At 40.9% G+C, this 19,027-nt stretch overlaps 2 pseudogenes; both read right to left on the bottom strand.

The window, feature by feature from the left end:
- Positions 1-5,118: 5,118 nt before the first annotated feature.
- Positions 5,119-6,067, bottom strand: LOC100426813 (olfactory receptor 51I2-like; annotated as a pseudogene).
- An 11,649-nt stretch (positions 6,068-17,716) lies between these two features.
- LOC100426734 (olfactory receptor 51I2-like) lies at positions 17,717-18,673 on the bottom strand (annotated as a pseudogene).
- Between the last annotated feature and the right edge of the window lie 354 nt (positions 18,674-19,027).

Genomic DNA, 19,027 nt, shown 5'->3' with positions numbered 1-19,027 from the left:
CCAGTTTAGTTTTGGCCTTGGTGAAACTACCAAATAACTTTTACTATACATCATCAGGAACCTCTCTGTGTCTGAGGTTTTAGTTTTTATCTTCGCTCATTTCCAAACAACATTTAATACAGTTGACCACTCTCTTTCTTGATACATTTTCTTCCTTTGCCCTTTGTGGCATCACACTTACGGTTTTCTTCTTATATCTCTGCTTACTTCTCAGTTTCCTTTGCACATACATTCTACTCTGCCTGGTGAGAGAATATGGTGCAAAAAGGCCTCAAATCAGGCCTCTAATTCCTACACAATTAATACTTGTATTTGCTGCTGGTCTATAAAATTTGAGTTAGTGGCCTCTAATTCCTATGCAATCACACATACATACACACACACACACACACACACACACACCCCACTTACTTTGCCATTTGTATATCAGTGACTTAATTTGTATCTTTAGACTAGACTATTGGGCTAGTCTAGAGCTCTAGGTACATAGGTCCAATGGCCTGTGTAACCCAGACATTTGGATGCTTCCAGCTCACAGTGTCCAAAAATCAAACTCATGATTTTTATGCAATTATATTCATCATTCATGTTTCATATATCAGTTAATCTCACCACCACTTATTCTGATGTGCAAACCTCAAACCTAGGAGTGAATCTTGGCCTTCTCTTTTTCTTCTCTTAACCTTCATATTTAATTCCAAATAAAGTTACATAATTTCTACTGCTTTTATAACTTTGATCCCATATTTTTCTTTATTTGTACCACTACTTCCCTAGTTCAAGCCACAATAAATTCATCTGGACTATTTCGATAGCCTTGTAAGTGGTAAATTTGCATGCATTATAGCTGTAATTCAATCTATTCTCTGCAACACAGTGTAAAACCATCTTTCCAAAGGCAAATGTGCTCATGTCAAAACCACTCTTTCCTCTGTCTAAAATACTGTTAATATTTCCCATCTTTTTGGTTGAACCCATTTCTATTTTTAGTCTTCTCTTCAACCACAGGCTCCTTGCTTACTGACTTCTAGTCCCACTGTCTTTTATTTCATTCCTTGATTTCACCATACTACCTCCTTCTACAAGCTCTTTGGAGACATGGTTTTTTATGCCTAATACTCCTTCTCCTAAACATTCTTTCCCAGTTATTATTATTATTTTTTAACATTCGGACCTCCCCTTAATTACTGTTTCTTGGGAAAAATCATTCCTTACACCTTAGGGCAGGTCAGATACCGTTATTGTATACATTTATAGAACCATCTATTCTTTTTCGTTTGTTTGTTTGTTTGAGATGGAGTCTTGTTCTGTCGCCCAATCTGGAGTGCAATGGTGTGATCTCGGCTCACTGTAACCTCCGCCTCCTGGATTCAAGCAATTCTCCTGCCTCAGGCTCCCCAGTAGCTGGGATTACAGGCGCCCACCACCACGCCCAGCTAATTTTTACTATTTTTAGTAGAGACAGGGTTTCACCATGTTTGCCAGGCTAGTCTTGAACTCCTGACCTCACATGATCCATCTGCCTTGGTTTCCCAAAGTGCTGGGATTACAGGTGTGAGCCACCACGTCAGGCCAGAACCATCTATTCTTAATTCACTTATTTAGTCATTTTCATAGGCAGAATTCTAAAATGGCGCTACAGAAATATCCTGCTCTGGTTTCCAGAACCTTTGAATATTATGAGATGTCACTCCTGGGATTGTGTTATATGCTGTATTGCACAGCTGGATCTTTATATAGGGATATTATAGCCCAGTGGGCCTGGTCTAATCACGTGAGACCTTAATAACAAGACATTTCTCTAGCTGGTGACAGAAGAAGTCAGAGATATTCAAAGCATGGCAAGGATGTGATGTACTGTTGCTGGCTTGATGATGGAGGAGCACGTGAGAAGGAATGTGGGCAGCCTAGGGAGCTGAGGGACGCCAACGGAGAGCAATGGAAAAGTGATCCCAGTGGCACGGCTTCAAGGAACTAGATTCTGTTAATAACCAAAATGAAGGTGGAAGCAGTTTCTTCCCCAAGGCTCCCAAATTAGAACGCAATTTGCTGAAACTTTTATTTTAGCCTTATGAGAACCCAGCCATACTTCTCATAAGGCTAAGAAGCTCACCCATACTTCTGACCTTCCGAATATGAACTAATAAATGGGTATTGTTTTAAGCTGCTTCTTTTTTTTTCCTCTGCAGCAATAGGAAACTAATGCAGTCACCAAATACCTTCTTAGTGCTATTAAAATAAGTGTGAACCCAGCACTCAGAATGCAATGGAGAACAAAGGTGGTTTAAACACTTCTCTCATGGAGTGTACAGTCCCCTGGGGGAAGAGAAGCCTAAATGGATAGTGCTTAATGCTATTGCAAATTTATATTTCTTTGTAAACATTTAATTAATGTGTATTCCTTCCACAAGGATCATGTCTGGTTTTGGTAGCATTGTGTTCCTGTCCATCATGTAACAGAGTGTCTGGCTCACAGGAGTCACTCAAGAAAAAATAAAAGAACTATTTGTTAATGCATGAAGAATAAAATGCTCCAAGTCAGATTGCTGATATGAATGAGACAGTTGTGACAGAGTTTGAGTAAGTTTTGGTTTCCTGACTCTTAAGCTTGTGTTCTTAAACACTGTAACATAAAATCCTACTTGCCCAATGCAGACACTACATACTGAGATCTTGTGAAATCGACCTCACACATAGTGTTGTGGGACAATCAGAGATAGGAGAGACCAAACAGAGTGAGTTCAGGAAAGGTATTTATTAAAAGGTGATCACCTGGCTCAGTAGGACTAGTGTCCAGGAAAGTCTGAGCCCTGGACAAAGAAAGCAGCCACCTTCTAAGCAGTCAGTGGCCAGGAGCTACGTGATGCAGGAAGCATACTTACAGAAGCGAGAACAAAGCCAGTTGATCAGTTTTTTACATTTGTCTATAGTACATGTTCTACATCCTTGGGAAACCATGTTTCTGTATCAACCTTGTAACTTTGCAGCTGCGCTGAGGAGGTGAAGGAGGAACTCGCTGAGCCTCAAGGAAAGTGAAACTGGTGAGTACAGATAAGGCTCGCTGAGCACAGAAGGAAAAACAGGAAGTTAGTATTCTTCTCTAACTTAGACTACGGGGGGGCTACACTGCACTTAGCTTTTGAAGGAAAACATAAAAATTTCTTGGCTGTCTTTGTACTTGTAAAATTCATGAATTCCTTCTTCAGCAGTAGGAGGGGTAGTGGCATAGGTGAAGAGAAAGACACACATGTCCTTACAACTTCACCTTGTAAGAAGGTGCATTCCAGCAGACACACAGAAACAAATCTTAGCATTGTATCCCCTAAAGCCCTTTTTCATTTCGTTTTTTCAACAAGAACCCTTTATGGAGTCAAAGTACTTATATCACTGAGGTGTGAAGGTCATCACTTCCAGCAAAAAGGCCCAGGAGACCCCCTAGGGTGAGAAATTAGGGAACTTTTCTTTACTAAGAGAGAATACTTAATTTAGCCAGTCAGTAGTATTGCATCTCTCATACCTTCAGTTCATCTACCCAGCATAGCTGAAAACCTTCTCACAATGTTTACAGTTACTTTTATGTATTCTTTTCTCTGAAGGATCAAAAGCTCCCTAGAGGAAGACGTCTCCAAATTACATCTTAAATTAAACAACTCATTGCTTCATCTCCTGTTCAAAATAATTTATCATTAAATCTTCAAGATAATTATTCAAAATAATTATTGAGCATCTGCTGTTCCACCAACAGCACTAGGCACTGAGTGTATGTTGGCCCCCTTGGGGCTTACCATCTAGTTAAATGACAGACTATTGTATACATGCAGGAAGCAAACACAGTACCTTGAATAATCTGGAAAGGAGAATTAATAAGACAGGATTTTCTGAGAAATTAGGTTTATACTTTATTTGTTTCTTTTTTTTTTTTTTTTTTTTTTTTTTTGAGACGGAGTCTTGCTCTGTCACCCAGGCTGGAGTGCAGTGGCCGGATCTCAGCTCACTGCAAGCTCCGCCTCCCGGGTTTACGCCATTCTCCTGCCTCAGCCTCCCGAATAGCTGAGACTACAGGCGCCCGCCACCTCGCCCGGCTAGTTTTTTTTTTGTATTTTTTAGTAGAGACGGGGTTTCACCGTGTTAGCCGGGATGGTCTCTCGATCTCCTGACCTCGTGATCCGCCCGTCTCGGCCTCCCAAAGTGCTGGGATTACAGGCTTGAGCCACCGCGCCCGGCCGGTTTATACTTTATTTGAAATGAGACACAGGCATGGGGGGAATGAGAATGTTCCAGGCAGCATAAAAGGTATCTGGGAAATCTCTGAGGTCAGATAAGAGGTTAAACTGATGAGTCTTCTGGCTCCAGTTTTGTCCAATGCACTTCTAATCTGCAATTTATACTACTAACTTATAGTAAAAAAATAATGATTTTTAGGTACTAGATACAAACCAAACAACTTAGCATAATATGCACAGTCCTATATAATTTGGTCACCTACTTCTTCATCCCCTACCACTCCCTTTTCTTACCCTGTGCCACAGCCGTGTCTATAAAGACTTAAGCGGTAGAGACATAAAGAAGTACAGGAATGCAAACCTTTTCACAAACACCCTTCTTTGTTCAAAACATGGAGTCCTTTTCATGTTGCTCTTTTTTTTCTAGATTTTTCTCTTCCTTATTTAATTCCTACTTTGCATAGAAAAATTCTGAATTTTTCAAGGTGAAATAAAAATTACTATCTTCTTTGTGGAAGCTTGCCATACCTTCCCAGGCATGTTCTGTCAATGACCAATTTGTAATCTCTAGCAATCTTTTGAAAGGAACTTTATTATGGCACTTATTGGTTTATACTCTGGTTGTGTCTTTACTTGCCTTTTTCCTGGCACAAGGCTGTGAGCTTTCGGAGACAAGGGAACACGTTTCATTTATTTATCAGTCTTTCATCCTCATCACTACTTTCTTACAGAGTAAATGCTGAACACAAATTTGTAACATAAACAAACCTTATGGATTTCCCACAGTCTTAGCACAGATTAGGGATTTTCAGTGCTTGCTGGGTCTAACAGGTTTCTGTAAGGCTATGGCAGTCTCTTTAATGTTATCCAGGCCCTATAATATTTTGTAATTTCATCAACCTTGGCTTCTCCCCTGCAGCATCCTGAGCATGGCTTCCCTGATGGGCTTGGGCTTCATACTGTAAATGATGGGATTGAGCAACCTAGGTACACATAGGCAACAAGAGCATGTACAATGTGGGGCAGGTGCCTCCCAAAATGGTGGATCATGGACATGGTGATACCTGGAAGAAGAAGACAAAGACAGCCAGAATGTGGGAAACACAGGTGCTGAGGGCCCTGATGCACTCCCTGGGAGCGGCCAGACCCATGACTGTGTGCAGGATGAAGGTATAGGACAGGATGATGAGCAGGGAGTCTATGCCCCCTATAGATACAACCACATAGAGCTCATAGCATATATTGATCCTGATGTCAGCACAGGCCCACCTCATTACATCAGGGTAGAAACAGAACGAGTGGGATAGGATGTTACCACCAGGGCAGAAATTTAGACACTTAACCAGAAATGGCACAGGGAAGAGGCACAAGGTAGCTCGAGCCACAATGGCCAGCCAAATCCTGATGAGGACATTGTTTGTGAGGACAGCTGCATAGCGCAGGGGGGTGGAGATGCCACAAAGCAGTCAAAGGACATGGCCAGGAGCACTGAGGACTCCACCACAGAGATGGAGCGCAGGAAGAACATCTGGACCAGGCAGGCATTGAAACCAATGAGCCAATAGTCAAACAAGAACACAGCCAAGGTGGTAGGCATTGTGGACAAGGTGTGGCCACATCGGTGAGCACCAGCATGGACAGGAAGTAGTACATGTGCTGGTGCAGGCTGGGGGTCCTCTTCACAGCCAGGAGAATCAGGCAGTTCCCAGGGGGGCCACAGTGTACACGGAGGAGACGGGGATGGTGAGCCAGCCATGAATGGCCTCCAGCCCTGGGATGCCAATCATGAGAAAAGCAGGTGGTTGGAAGAAGGGGATGTTGACATAGGACTGGGAAGGGAGCATTCTAGGGAGGCAGCTGAGGGCTCTGGAGAGATGTGAGCTCTTCAGTCTGAGCAGATAGAAGGACATTGACAGGACACCTGTCGGTAGAAAGACACTTATTTGTGCTGTGTAGGCTTTTTCATTGCTTTCCATTGTTCTTAGCCCTTGGTCTGTATTATTAACTCTTCCAGTAATATGCAGACATTAACTAATATGCCCTCAAATGAAATTCAAGTCTTAAGGGATAGTGTCACTCTTCCCTAGTTAGGAAAACATGAATGATAATGGTAGATAAAGAATTTAGTTTTTTTCACTCATGTTTATTTATTTTTTAAAATTGACATGAAAATATGTGTATTTATCCTGTACAACATGAAGTTTTTCAGTATATGTACACTGTGGAACGGTGAAATCTAGCTATTTAGAACAAGCATTACCTCATACATTTATGATTTTTGTGGTGAAGATCAGTTAAAATTCACTCTCTAAGCATTTTCTTTCTCTCCCTCCCTCCCTCCCTTCCTTCCTCCCTCTCTTTCCTCTCCTTCCTCTCTTCCTCTTTCTCTCTTTCTCTCTCTCTTTCTTTTCTTTTCTTCCTTCTTTTTTGAGATACGGTCTTGCTTTGTTGCTCAGGCTAGAGTGAGTGCAGTGCCAAGATCATAGCTCACTGCAGCCTCAAACTCCTGGGGTCAAGCAATACTCCTGCCTCAGACTCCTGAGTAGATGGGACTACAGGTTTGTGCCCCCATGCCTAGCTAATTATTTATTTATTTTTGTAGAGACAGGATATCACAGTGTTGTCCAGTCTGGTCTTGAACTCCTGGGATTGAGCAATTCTCCCACCCCAGCCTCCGAAAGTGCTGGCATTACAGGTATGAGCCACCATACCTGGCCTTAGCATTTTCAAGAATAAAAGATGATATATTGTATTATAGAATTTGGTTGTTGTTAACTATACAGTTTATACTGCTCTCACTTTAACACACAGTGTCTTCACTAAATGAAAGTGTTTGCTAATTTTATTTAAGATGTAACGCACACTGTCAATGCTCATAATTATCATCATCACATCATTGTTGTTTTTGTCCTGGTCCTTATTGTTATTCCACTGAAAATATATGTTTTGCAGTATTCTAAGTGCTTTCACAGTAATTATGTCATTGGAGTCTCACCATTACTTTGCCAGGTATACAAAAAAGGAAAACCTTTTTACTAACGTGAGTGGAAAGAAATGCTTAAATCTATCAAAGAAAGATTAAAACCGCAGCCTTCCCCATAAAACAGCTATTAAAACTCCATCGTGGCCAGGCGCAATGGCTCACACCTATAATCCCAGCACTTTGGGAGGCCCAGACGGGTGGATCACCTGAGGTCGGGAGTTCGAGACTAGCCTGACCAACATGGAGAAACGCCATCTCTACTAAAAATACAAAATTAGCTGGGCGTGGTGGCGTGTGCCTGTAATCCCAGCTACTCGGGAGGCTGATGCAGGAGAATCACTTAAACCTAGGAGGTGGAGGTTGTGGTTGTCAGGCCTCTGAGTCCAAGCCAAGCCATCGCATCCCCTGTGACTTGCACATATACGCCCAGGTGGCCTGAAGTAACTGAAGAATCACAAAAGAAGTGCAAATGCCCTGCCTGCCTTGCCTTAACTGATGACATTCTACCACAAAAGAAGTGAAAATGGCCGGTCCTTGCCTTAAGCGATGATATTATCTTGTGAAATTCCTTTTCCTGGCTCATCCTGGCTCAAAAAGCTCCCCCACTGAGCACCTTGTGACCCCCACTCCTGCCCGCCAGAGAACAACCCCCCTTTGACTGTAATTTTCCTTTACCTACCCAATCCTATAAAACGGCCCCACCCTTATCTCCCTTCACTAACTCTCTTTTCAGACTCAGCCCGCCTGCACCCAGGTGAAATAAACAGGCATGTTGCTCACACAAAGCCTGTTTGGTGGTCTCTTCACATGGCCATGCATGACATTTTCGTGCGTGCGTGACAGTGGTGAGCCGAGATCGTGCCATTGCACGCCAATCGAGGCAATAAGAGTGAAACTCTGTCTCAAAAAAACCACAAATAAAAAAACCTTCTGTGTGGTGTGTGTGTGTGCAAAATACTGACATTCTCTAGTAATCAAGTCCCATCAATGAGAAAGTTTCAGGGTAAGAATGAAAATAGGTAGTAGGAATGTTTTGGTAAATGAAGTGACGATTTGATTCTTACCGGGTCACTAAGAACTGTCAAAGATATGGGGTCTTTCTGTGTCTTGCCCAGAGAATATTGACCAGGTCACTGGATGCCCTTGCAATTCAGGCTACAAATTACAAGAATCATTTCTTCACTCCATTGACTCAACATTTCCCAGAATTTAGGAATGTCAGAAAAATATTTACTTCAGTCCCTTAGCACACCCTTCCTGAAGTCTTTTGTCCTTGAATGTGCCTCCCCCTAAATCACTTAACACTATTGTCTTTCCTAACTGGGAGGGCCAAAGCTGCAGGCCTAAGGAGCCTGAGGTTCTCCCCTAAAGTTAGAATTTCCAAAGACACCTGTTAAAAAAACAAACAACCCCATCAAAAAGTGGGCAAAGGATATGAACAGACATTTCTCAAAAGAAGACATTCATACAGCCAACAGACACATGAAAAAATGCTCAGCATCACTGGCCATCAGAGAAATGCAAATCAAAACCACAATGAGATACCATCTCACACCAGTTAGAATGGCAATCATTAAAAAGTCAGGAAACAACAGGTGCTGGAGAGGATGTGGAGAAATAGGAACACTTTTACACTGTTGGTGGGATTGTAAACTAGTTCAACCATTGTGGAAAACAGTATGGCGATTCCTCAAGGATCTAGAACTAGATGTACCATATGACCCAACCATCCCATTACTGGGGATATACCCAAAGGATTATAAATCATGCTGCTATAAAGACACATGCACACGTATGTTTATTGTGGCACTATTCACAATAGCAAAGACTTGGAATCAACCCAAATGTCCATCAGTGACAGACTGGATTAAGAAAATGTGGCACATATACACCATGGAATACTATGCAGCCATAAAAAAGGATGAGTTTGTGTCCTTTGTAGGGACATGGATGCAGCTGGAAACCATCATTCTTAGCAAACTATCACAAGAACAGAAAACCAAACACCGCATGTTCTCACTCATAGGTGGGAACTGAACAATGAGATCACTTGGACTCGGGAAGGGGAACATCACACACTGGGGCCTATCATGGGGAGGGGGGAGGGGGGAGGGATTGCATTGGGAGTTATACCTGATGTAAATGACAAGTTGATGGGTGCTGACGAGTTGATGGCTGCAGCACACCAACATGGCACAAGTATACATATGTAACAAACCTGCACGTTATGCACATGTACCCTAGAACTCAAAGTATAATAAAAAAAATATATATTAAAATAAATAAATAAATAAATAAATAAAACATGAATCATGCCTATGTCCTGAATGGTATTACCTAGGTTTTCTTCTAGGGTTTTTATGGTTTTAGGTCTAACATTTAAGTCTTTAATCCATCTTGAATTAATTTTCCCATAAGTAGTAAGGAAAGGATCCAGTTTCAGATTTCTACTTATGGCTAGCCAATTTTCCCAGCACCATTTATTAAATAGCGAATCCTTTTCCCATTTCTTGTTTTTGTCAGGTTTGTCAAAGATCAGATGGCTGTAGATGTGTGGTATTAATTCTGAGGGCTCTGTTCTGTTGTGGGGAGGGGGGAGGGATAGCATTAGGAGATATACCTAATGTAAATGACGAGTTAATGGGTGCAGCACACCAACATGGCACATGTATACATATGTAACAAACCTGCACGTTGTGCACATGTATCTTAGAACTTAAAGTATAATAATTAAAAAAAAAAAAACAAAAAAAACAAAAAACATGAATCAAAGATATAAATTTAGGCTAGTTTCAATGTTCTGTGGAGTCTGTTCTACTAATACTACTAACGTTATTGTCTGATGCTGGGCAAATAAATTTACTAATGTATCAATCATTCAGTATCTCTTATGTTCCAGATATTAGACTCTTTACATTTTTGATTGTAAATAATACATCTCTGCTTATAAAACAATCATGCAAGGTAGATATTATCATCTTCTTAAAAAGATGGCAATAACAATAACAATAATAATATTATTATTTTAAAACAAATAAAACTAGAGAGAGAGTTTGAGTTCTTCCAGGCCAGTCTAGATGTGACAGTACAAATTCAAATTCAGGTCTACTTCAGTTAAACCTTTCAACAGTCTCAAACTGTCTGCATTACACTAGATGCTAGAGATTGATAAAATGTGGGCTGCTTGGAGCAGATTAGCTGGAAGTCCCTATTTTCTTCTAATGTTTCATGGTGACATGATTTAGGGCTCTGCAGATGCAGTGTTTTCCTATTTCTTTAAAACTCTCTTTACTCAGTATAACCCTTTTGGTTCTTCATACTATTTGCCTTTTATTGTGCTAATTGCCTCTCCATTTTTTCATTTTCTTTTTACTAATTGAAGTTACATTTCTTCAGAAACCTCATTCAATCCTAATGTCCTGATTTTGGTGATTTCCAAATCTCTGCTCTTTTTTTTTTTTCAGGGACAATCAATGAATGAGCAACTGAATACATTATTGAATAATGATTTCTTTATTTATATAATCCCCTTCCTCTTTACCCCAAGCCTTGATAAAGCCTCCTGTAGTGCCCATGTTCACAACTTTTACTGTATAGTTTGCTTGTAGAAAAGATCAATGACTCCTTCAGATTAATTAAATTAATTGTTATTTTCAGTCAGTCTTATTAAGAGTTACATAAGGTCAATCCAGAAAATAGTCTTTTTTGTCGTTGGTAACATAAATCAGAATACAGGGTAAATTCTGGACTCTGCATTTAACTTTTGGGAATCTAAGGATAAATCTTCCTGAAGTTAATGTGACATTTCCCTTTCTTCTAGCCTGCATTGATTTATCTGTTCTCCAGTGACTCACAAATGCGTTATCCTAGAACTCTCTGTTGTCTCCTAGTTGACATGCAGGTCCTCTGTAACTCTGGATATTTGATCTATTTCTCCTGGATGTCGTAGAAGGATCAAAATGCTAAGTTTGGTTCAATAGTAGAAGAAGCTGAGCACTTAAAGATATAACTGTACAGTACCTCTTAGAACAAGTTGCCAAAAATTTGTGGCACTTTGTATAATCAAACTAAGTTCTCTCTTATCTCTAGATAATGGTCTTTTCATCAATTTTCATGTATTGTAAATATTATAGTGATATGAGAGGCCTGACACAAGTGAGGAATTCTGTGTATTGAAGTGAAAATTTTTGCTTCTGTTTTCTTTCTTTTCTATAAATACCCATTCTAGTAGCCAGCTTGGATTACCATGTTTCTTAGTTCCCATGGATTCAGAAAGTTTAAAGTTAAATCTCTCAATTCTGGAAAGTAGACCAGGTTTGGTTTTCTGCTATTATATCCAGGACAAAAAAGAGTCAAACCTATTTAAAAATCATAACTCTTCCCAGAAGAAGGAGGAAAAATGTGGATGATTTTTAACTTATGTTTATTTTAATACTCTAAGAAACTTTCATGACTGTATGTGTCTGTGAGAGTCAAAAGGAGTGACTCAACATGTTTTATTTCCTCTACCTCAAAGTCAAGTGCTTTCCTTAAAGGCTCTTCTTATCCAAGAGAATATGAAAAACAATCTCATGGCGAAAGGTGACATCTCAAGCAAACATTCAGATCATCCCCATGATGCTACCTGAGATGGGATCTTAAGCTACCCTCACAGAGTTACCCTACTTAGAGAAACCAAAGGGTATCAATCCCCTTGGTCACAGAGTCTAGGTTTCTGAATAATGATCTGAATTGAGAAATCTCTGCGTTCAGGAACATTGCCTCCTTCCTTACTCTCCCTCATCTAGGGGCATGTTCCTGCCATCTATGGAAGTCCAGGCCTCCTCACTCCTTTCCTGCTTCTGACACCTGCTCATCTCTCATCCCACTGGTTCCTCCTTTTGGTGGTAGCTGACAGAGTGGGGATCTCAGACTCATTGAGCAGGCCCCTTCGCTTCTAAATAGTGCAGAAGGCATTGTGTCCAGGCCCCGTGTTACTCACCCTGCTTGTTGTCAAAGCCTTCTTCACCTCTCCACATCCTGAAGGAGCTCAGAAAGGCTCTGAAGCTGACATCCCATCTTTATACGCTTGGCTAGATGCCCTGGTGAGGTGCTGTTCCCCAGGGATCCCTGGGGCCCAGGCCACCCAGGAGATTCTCTGCTAACTTGTTCTTGGGCGATAGAAAATGACTGGGGTGTGTGTGTTGGGAAGGAGAGTTACATTTGAGCAACTGAGCTATGGAGCAGAGGAGAGAGCTAGAATCATCATGTCTGTCTCTGTGCTCAAGGTATAGCATTTCCACTCTGCCACACCTGCAGGAAGCTTCACTGGGCACTTCATTCACTTGCTTTACTGTGCTCCTCAGTGACATCGGCTTTTCCATTTGGAGTCACAGAAACCACTTTGTAGCCTCTCTCAGTGACGGCCTTTTAGGTCATCAGGTCAGTGGTGTCTTCCCTCCACTCCATCTTAGCCCCCAGGGATGGACATCCAGGTGAAGCAGCCCTACTTCCGGTGTCTACTGCTCATGGGCACTGTGGGAGCTCCATTTTCTTCAATAGCAGATATGAATCAGGCAATCTGAGGGGCTAGATGGGGAGAAAAGGGCCCTGAAACAGGGAAAGATGAATGTAGCCACCAGGTATGTTTATTGGGAGCTCTCCAGCTCTTTGTTTTTTATCTTTAGAGAGGCAGAGAGTCATTCAACCTAAGAATTTTTCCTTGCTGTCTTGCAGATCCCCACAGGCCTCCCTTCATTCTTATAATGTGACCTAAATTGAAAACGTGAAGAGGACTCATGGGCTGAACTGCAGAAACAAATTAAGTGAACATTTATATTTTCATACATTGGTTTCTGAATCCTGTTTCAACTTCCTCACTTCCCAGATTTCTGTCAGTGCTCCTGCCAGTTAGGAAAGTGCCTGCCTGAGCAGTCTCTTTGGGAGGACTGTGTAATAAAGTTGTTCCTATCCCACAGAACCTGGCAGAGAAGAAGGATGTGTAATTAAAAGTAAATTCCCTAATATTATACACTCAGGCAGTAGTATGAGGCCAGAGGAAGGCCATTCCTGAGCAAGGAAGTGCCTTTTTGGATCGAGGGTTGCCCATTGGTTCTCCCCCAGTGTAGTGCTACCTTTGGAACATGGTTCCTGGCAGAGAATTGCTTGGTATGTGGTGTGCCCTTAGTAAGAAGGTGTTAAATAAATGAATGAATACATTCCTGAAGCCCTCTTGTGGACAATCCCTCTGCCCAATAATGAAGGCATTCATTGTGAGTCAGGCTTCAGTGCTGCCCTTGAGGAATTAGAATATGAGGTCAAAGCAAAGTATAGTGTGAATAGCACTTGACAACTCTCTAATAGAGGGGTGTACAAGCTGCAAAGCATGTAGAGCAGAGAAGAGCAAGGAACAGGAAAGAGGGGACAGAACCTTTTATCTCCTCCTGGGAGGACAAGGGTCTTCTAGATAGATGGAGAAAGTAGTGGAGTCCTAAAGCAGTAAGGAAAACTGACATACCCACTCCTGAGGGCTGTAGGGTTATTGATGGGTATTGAGGGCTGTAGGGTTATTGATGAGTCCATGCCTCTGCTGCCTATATTTGGATTCAAATGGGGGAGGAGTGCTAGACCCTGCACAGAGAGAGACTCATTTCGGAGCAGTTCCATAGACCCTACGCTCCATTCTTTCTCTGTTATCATTCATGCATCTGTTGAAACTTTATTTGTGGTGACCTTTTATGTGCCATGCCTAAGTTAAGCATTAGGCATACAGGTATAACTAAAACATAGTCCCTAGCCTCAAGGATTTCACAGTCTTATGGTGCAATTATTTATAATTACAATATAGTGTGTTAAGTGCATGAGGGAAGCACAGGGTGTTCAGGGGTCACAGTTAAACCTCCTGACTTGGCAAACCCCCTGTTCCAGTCTCAATGGAAATCACATGCTAGTTAGGAGGAAACATAATTATTTTGCTTCCTTTGCATTCTAATTCTGCATTCTTAACACCTGCCAATCAGCTTATCCTGTTTGTCTTGAGACTTCCCCCAGCATTCGGTGCTTATCTAGTAATTATCTGAGAGACTGTCTCATCTTTCCTGAAATATAGGACGATGGAGGATTCTGGCATGAGGGATATATATACACACATACATAGATATATAATTACATACATATACACATATAGTGTGCATCTATATTAAACACATATACACATACACACCTATGTATTTCTACATGCCCATAGGTATTTCCCTACTCACACTTTTAGCCTTTATACATTTCAAGTCTCTGAAAAAGTTGAAAGAATAACAAAATAAAAACTTGTATTTTCATTACTAGATTGATAACATATTTTTCACAGTTTTTCTCCTTTTGTCTCTCTCTCTCCCTCCATCTCTACAGACACACACATCTGCCCACATCCGTGTATGTTTTTATTTTTACTCTCTCACTTGAATGTAATTTTAGACATTATAATCTTTCTCAATCAATATTTAATATGCACCTTCTAATAACAGATTCTCCTACATAACCACAATAATATTTCAAACCTAAGCAAATTATACTAAAGCTAATAATATAATCAATATATAATACATATTCAAAATTTCACAATTGTTCTAATAATGATGGGTTTCTGTTAATAGTTGGTTGTCGTGTCCCTTTAATCTTTTAAAATTTAGATTGATTCTAAATATATACGTGTGTATATATATGTATATATGTGTGTGCGTATATATATATGTTTGTGTATATATATATACTTCCCCCTTGCTCCCCCAGATGAAGTCTCACTCTGTTGCCCAGGCTGGAGTGCAGTGGCACAATCTTGGCTCACTGCAGCCTCCACCTCCTGGGTTCAAGCAATTCTCCTGCTTCAACCTCCTAAGTAGCTGGGATTACAGGCTTGTGCCACCATGCCTGGCTAATTTTTGTATTTTTAGTAGAGACAGGGCTTCACCATGTTGGCCAGGCTGGTCTCGTGATCCATCCTCCTCAACCTCCCAAAGTGCTGGGATTATAGGCCTGATAAATTTTTTATAACACTGCATTTTTAAAAGATTCTAGGCCAGTTTGTGTGTGCATATGTGTAATGTTCCCATATTCTAGATTTTTCTGATGATTTCCTCATGGCTAGATTTAGGCAAAATAGTTTTGGTAGGAATTCCATATATGTGATGTTGTTTTCTTATTGCTCACATTAGAAGGTACGTAAGTTCACAATGTCTCATCATCGATTAAGCTAACTTTGCTCATGTGCTTAGGGTAACAATTATCAATCTTATTTATTATAAAGGTACATTCATTTTTCTTATTTATAATTAAGCTGTACATTGATACATTGAGATTATGCAAATATTCTGTTTCCCAACATCCTTTAAACACTTATTTATCTTAAATTATGTTAAAAACTACAAATGGCGTATTTCAAAATCTATAAACTTTTGCATTTATACATGACATTCCTCTGTAGAGAAGAGTTTTTCTTTTTCTTTTCTCTCTCTCTGTTTTGAGTATCACTATGGACACATACATTTAAATAAACCAATTTGTAGGCTGGGTGTGGTGTCTCACGCCTGTAATTTCAGCACTTTGGTCAGCCGAGGCAGGTGGATCACGAGAGATCGAGACCATCCTGGCTAATACGATGAAACCTCGTCTCTAATAAAAATACAAAAAATTAGCCAGGCGTGGTGGCATGCACCTGTAGTCCCAGCTACTCGGGAGGCTGAGGAGGAGAAATGCTTGAACCTGGGATATGGAGGTTGCAGTGAGCCAAGATCGTGCCTTTGCACTCCAGCCTGGGTGACAGAGCGAGACTCTGTCTCAAACACAAAAATAAAAAATAATAAAAAAAACCCAATTTGTTTGCTGTATTGCTGTCAAAATTATTAATACTTTTTAGTATTCCAATTTTTATTTAACTTTTATTTCCATTTTAGGGGTACATGTGCAGGTTTGTTATATAGGTAAATTGTGTGTCACAAGAGTTTGGGGTACAGATTATTTCATCACCCAAGTAATAAGCACAGTACCTGATAGGTAGTTCTCCAATCCTTACCCTCCTCGCACCCTCCATACTCATGTACACCCCACTGTCTGTTATTCTCTTCTTTGTGTCCATATATACTCGATGTTTAGCTTCCACTTACAAGTGAGAACATTCAATATTTGGCTTAATGTTCCTGTGTTACTTTGCTTGGGATAATGTCCTCCAGCTCCATCCATGTTGCTACAAAGAACATGATCTCGTTCTTTTTTATGGCTGTATAGTATTCCTTAGTGCATATGTACTACATTTTCTTTATCCAGTCTACTCTGTTGGGCATTTAGGTTGATTCCATGTCTTTAGTATTGTGAATAGTGCTGTGATGTAATATTCCAATATTCAATTTGGTAACTCTTTCAAATAGGTTTCTGGTTCTTTTTTCTGTTACATGAGCTTATTGTCCTTGTGTTCTTTAGTTTCAGGCACAGTCTATTCCAGTATCACCTAATGTTTTCCCTGCTCTATGCTTAGAATTAGCTATTTCTTCAAGGATTTCAGGTTATTTGTAGTGAGGAATATAATTAGAAATCAATGAGTGGGTGCTAGCTCTGCTCACTGCTCCCAGTGTCATTGCCTTTGGGCACTTTCAGTGGACAAGGATTGGAAATCTAGAGATACAATTTAAAATGCATCTACTAATATTTTTTTCATTAGGATGACAAATTTGTCATTCATTCTTGTTGTCTTAGACGGTAATAACAACGTCCTAAGCGATTTTCTAGCCTTCTTTTTCTACTCCACTTTCACCTTCTTAATCCATAATACAGTTAAGTCTGTGCAACCTTCTACAGTGCAATAGTCTTCCATGGCAGACTTTTAAGCAAAGAATGCAGGTTAGATGTCTCAATCAGGTCTTAAAGGTCCCAAGAGGTCTCTCCACTGCCAGTCATTTATTGCTTATCTCCTGTTGTTCTTCCAACACAGGCATTGTGCTGAATTACATCTGACTATTTGCTTTTCCACAAGTACACCAAATTATTCTAAACCATTTACAAAGTATTCTTTTTTTCTTTATTAGTTGGCTCCCCACTCCCTGTTTGACAACCCCCTATTTACCTTTCAGCTTCTTTCTCATCTGAATCCTTTCTTATTTCCTCTTGCAGGACCAGTAAACTCTCTTCTGAGTTCCCATAACACTTTGTGTGTGTCTATCACATTCTCATTACATATTACTATAATTGTGCATTTAAGGACTGTTGTCCCCCAGTGAATGACAAAGGCGATATGGTTCACTTTTAATATTTTTAGTGATGAGTACAGATTCTTGCGCAAGTAAACACCAAAGAAAATATCTGAGGTTAGTGAGTGTATAAAGGAATCAAGACTGTTCTTTACCTATCAGTCTGAGGGCATCCAATTGCTTGTCATACTCTTCATAATGCATCTGGGCAAGAGATTTGAGTAAGGGCTTTCTGGGCATAAGATATGACTGTTTGGCCATATTTTCCTTCCAGATCTTTAGGTTATTTTCTTATTTCATCAGCCTTGCCCCTCCCTTCTCAGTACTTTGAGCATGGCCTCCCTGATGGGCTTGGATTCATACTGTAGATGATGGGGTTGAGCACAGGAGGCACTATCAGATACACATAGGCAACTAGGGCATGCACAATGTGGGGTAGGTGCCTCCCAAAACGGTGGATCATAGACACACCTATGACTGGAATGTAGAAAACCAGGACAGCTAAGATATGAGACACACAGGTGTTGAGGGCCTGGATGCGTTCCCTGGGAGAGGCCAGCCCCATCACTGTATAAAGAATAAGTATATAGGACAGGACAATAAGCGAGGAGTCTACACCCACTGTGGACAGAACCACATAGAGCCCATAAAGGATGTTGACCGTGATGTCAGCACAGGCCCGTTTCATGACATCTGCATGGAAACAGAATGAATGAGACAAGAGGATCTTTCCAGGGCAGTAGTTCAATCGCTTCAGCAAGAAGGGAACGGGGAAGAGGGACACAGTGGCTCAAACCACAATGGCCAGCCCAATCCTGATGATGACATTATTTGTGAGGACAGCTGCATAGCGCAGGGGGGTGGAGATGCCACAAAGCGGTCAAAGGACATGGCCAGGAGCACTGAGGACTCCACCACAGAGAAGGAGTGCAGGAAGAATATCTGGACCAGGCAGGCACTGAAGCCAATGAGTCCATAGTCAAACCAGAGCACAGCCAAGGTGGTAGGCATTGTGGACAAGGTGAGGCCTGCATCGGTGAGTGCCAGCATGGACAGGAAGTAATACACGGGCTGATGCAGGCTGGGGGTCCTCTTCACAGCCAGGAGAATCAGGCAGTTCCCAGTTAGGGCCACAGTGTACATGGAGGAGAAGGGGATGGTGAGCCAGCCATGAATGGCCTCCAGCCCTGGGATGCCAATCATGAGAAAAGCAGGTGCTTGAAGGGGATGTTGACATAGGACTGGGAAGGGAGCATCCTAGGGAGGCAGCCAAGGGCTCTGGAGAGATGTGAGATCTTCAATTTGGGTAGAAAATAAGGAGAAAATACAAAATTATTGGAAGAACACCACCTCTGATACCAGGTGCCATTGGTTCATGCACACTAGCAAATATGACAGATGTGAATCGTATTTTAAAATGTACTTCCATCTAAATGAAAAGGGAGAATAACTGTAAATTAAGCTTATTGATGACAAAAGTTCTAGTTGATAGCATGTAACACTGGTTTCTTTTTATATTTAACAAAGTGATACTTTCTTTTAATATACATAGAGTGATCCTGACGAACTTAGTACAAAATGCTGTATTTTAAAGAGGAAACAGTGATCCC

Source organism: Macaca mulatta, chromosome 14 (genome assembly GCF_049350105.2).
Source record: "Macaca mulatta isolate MMU2019108-1 chromosome 14, T2T-MMU8v2.0, whole genome shotgun sequence".
Classification (NCBI taxonomy): Eukaryota; Metazoa; Chordata; class Mammalia; order Primates; family Cercopithecidae; genus Macaca; species Macaca mulatta.
This window is presented reverse-complemented; position numbering and strand designations above follow the sequence as displayed.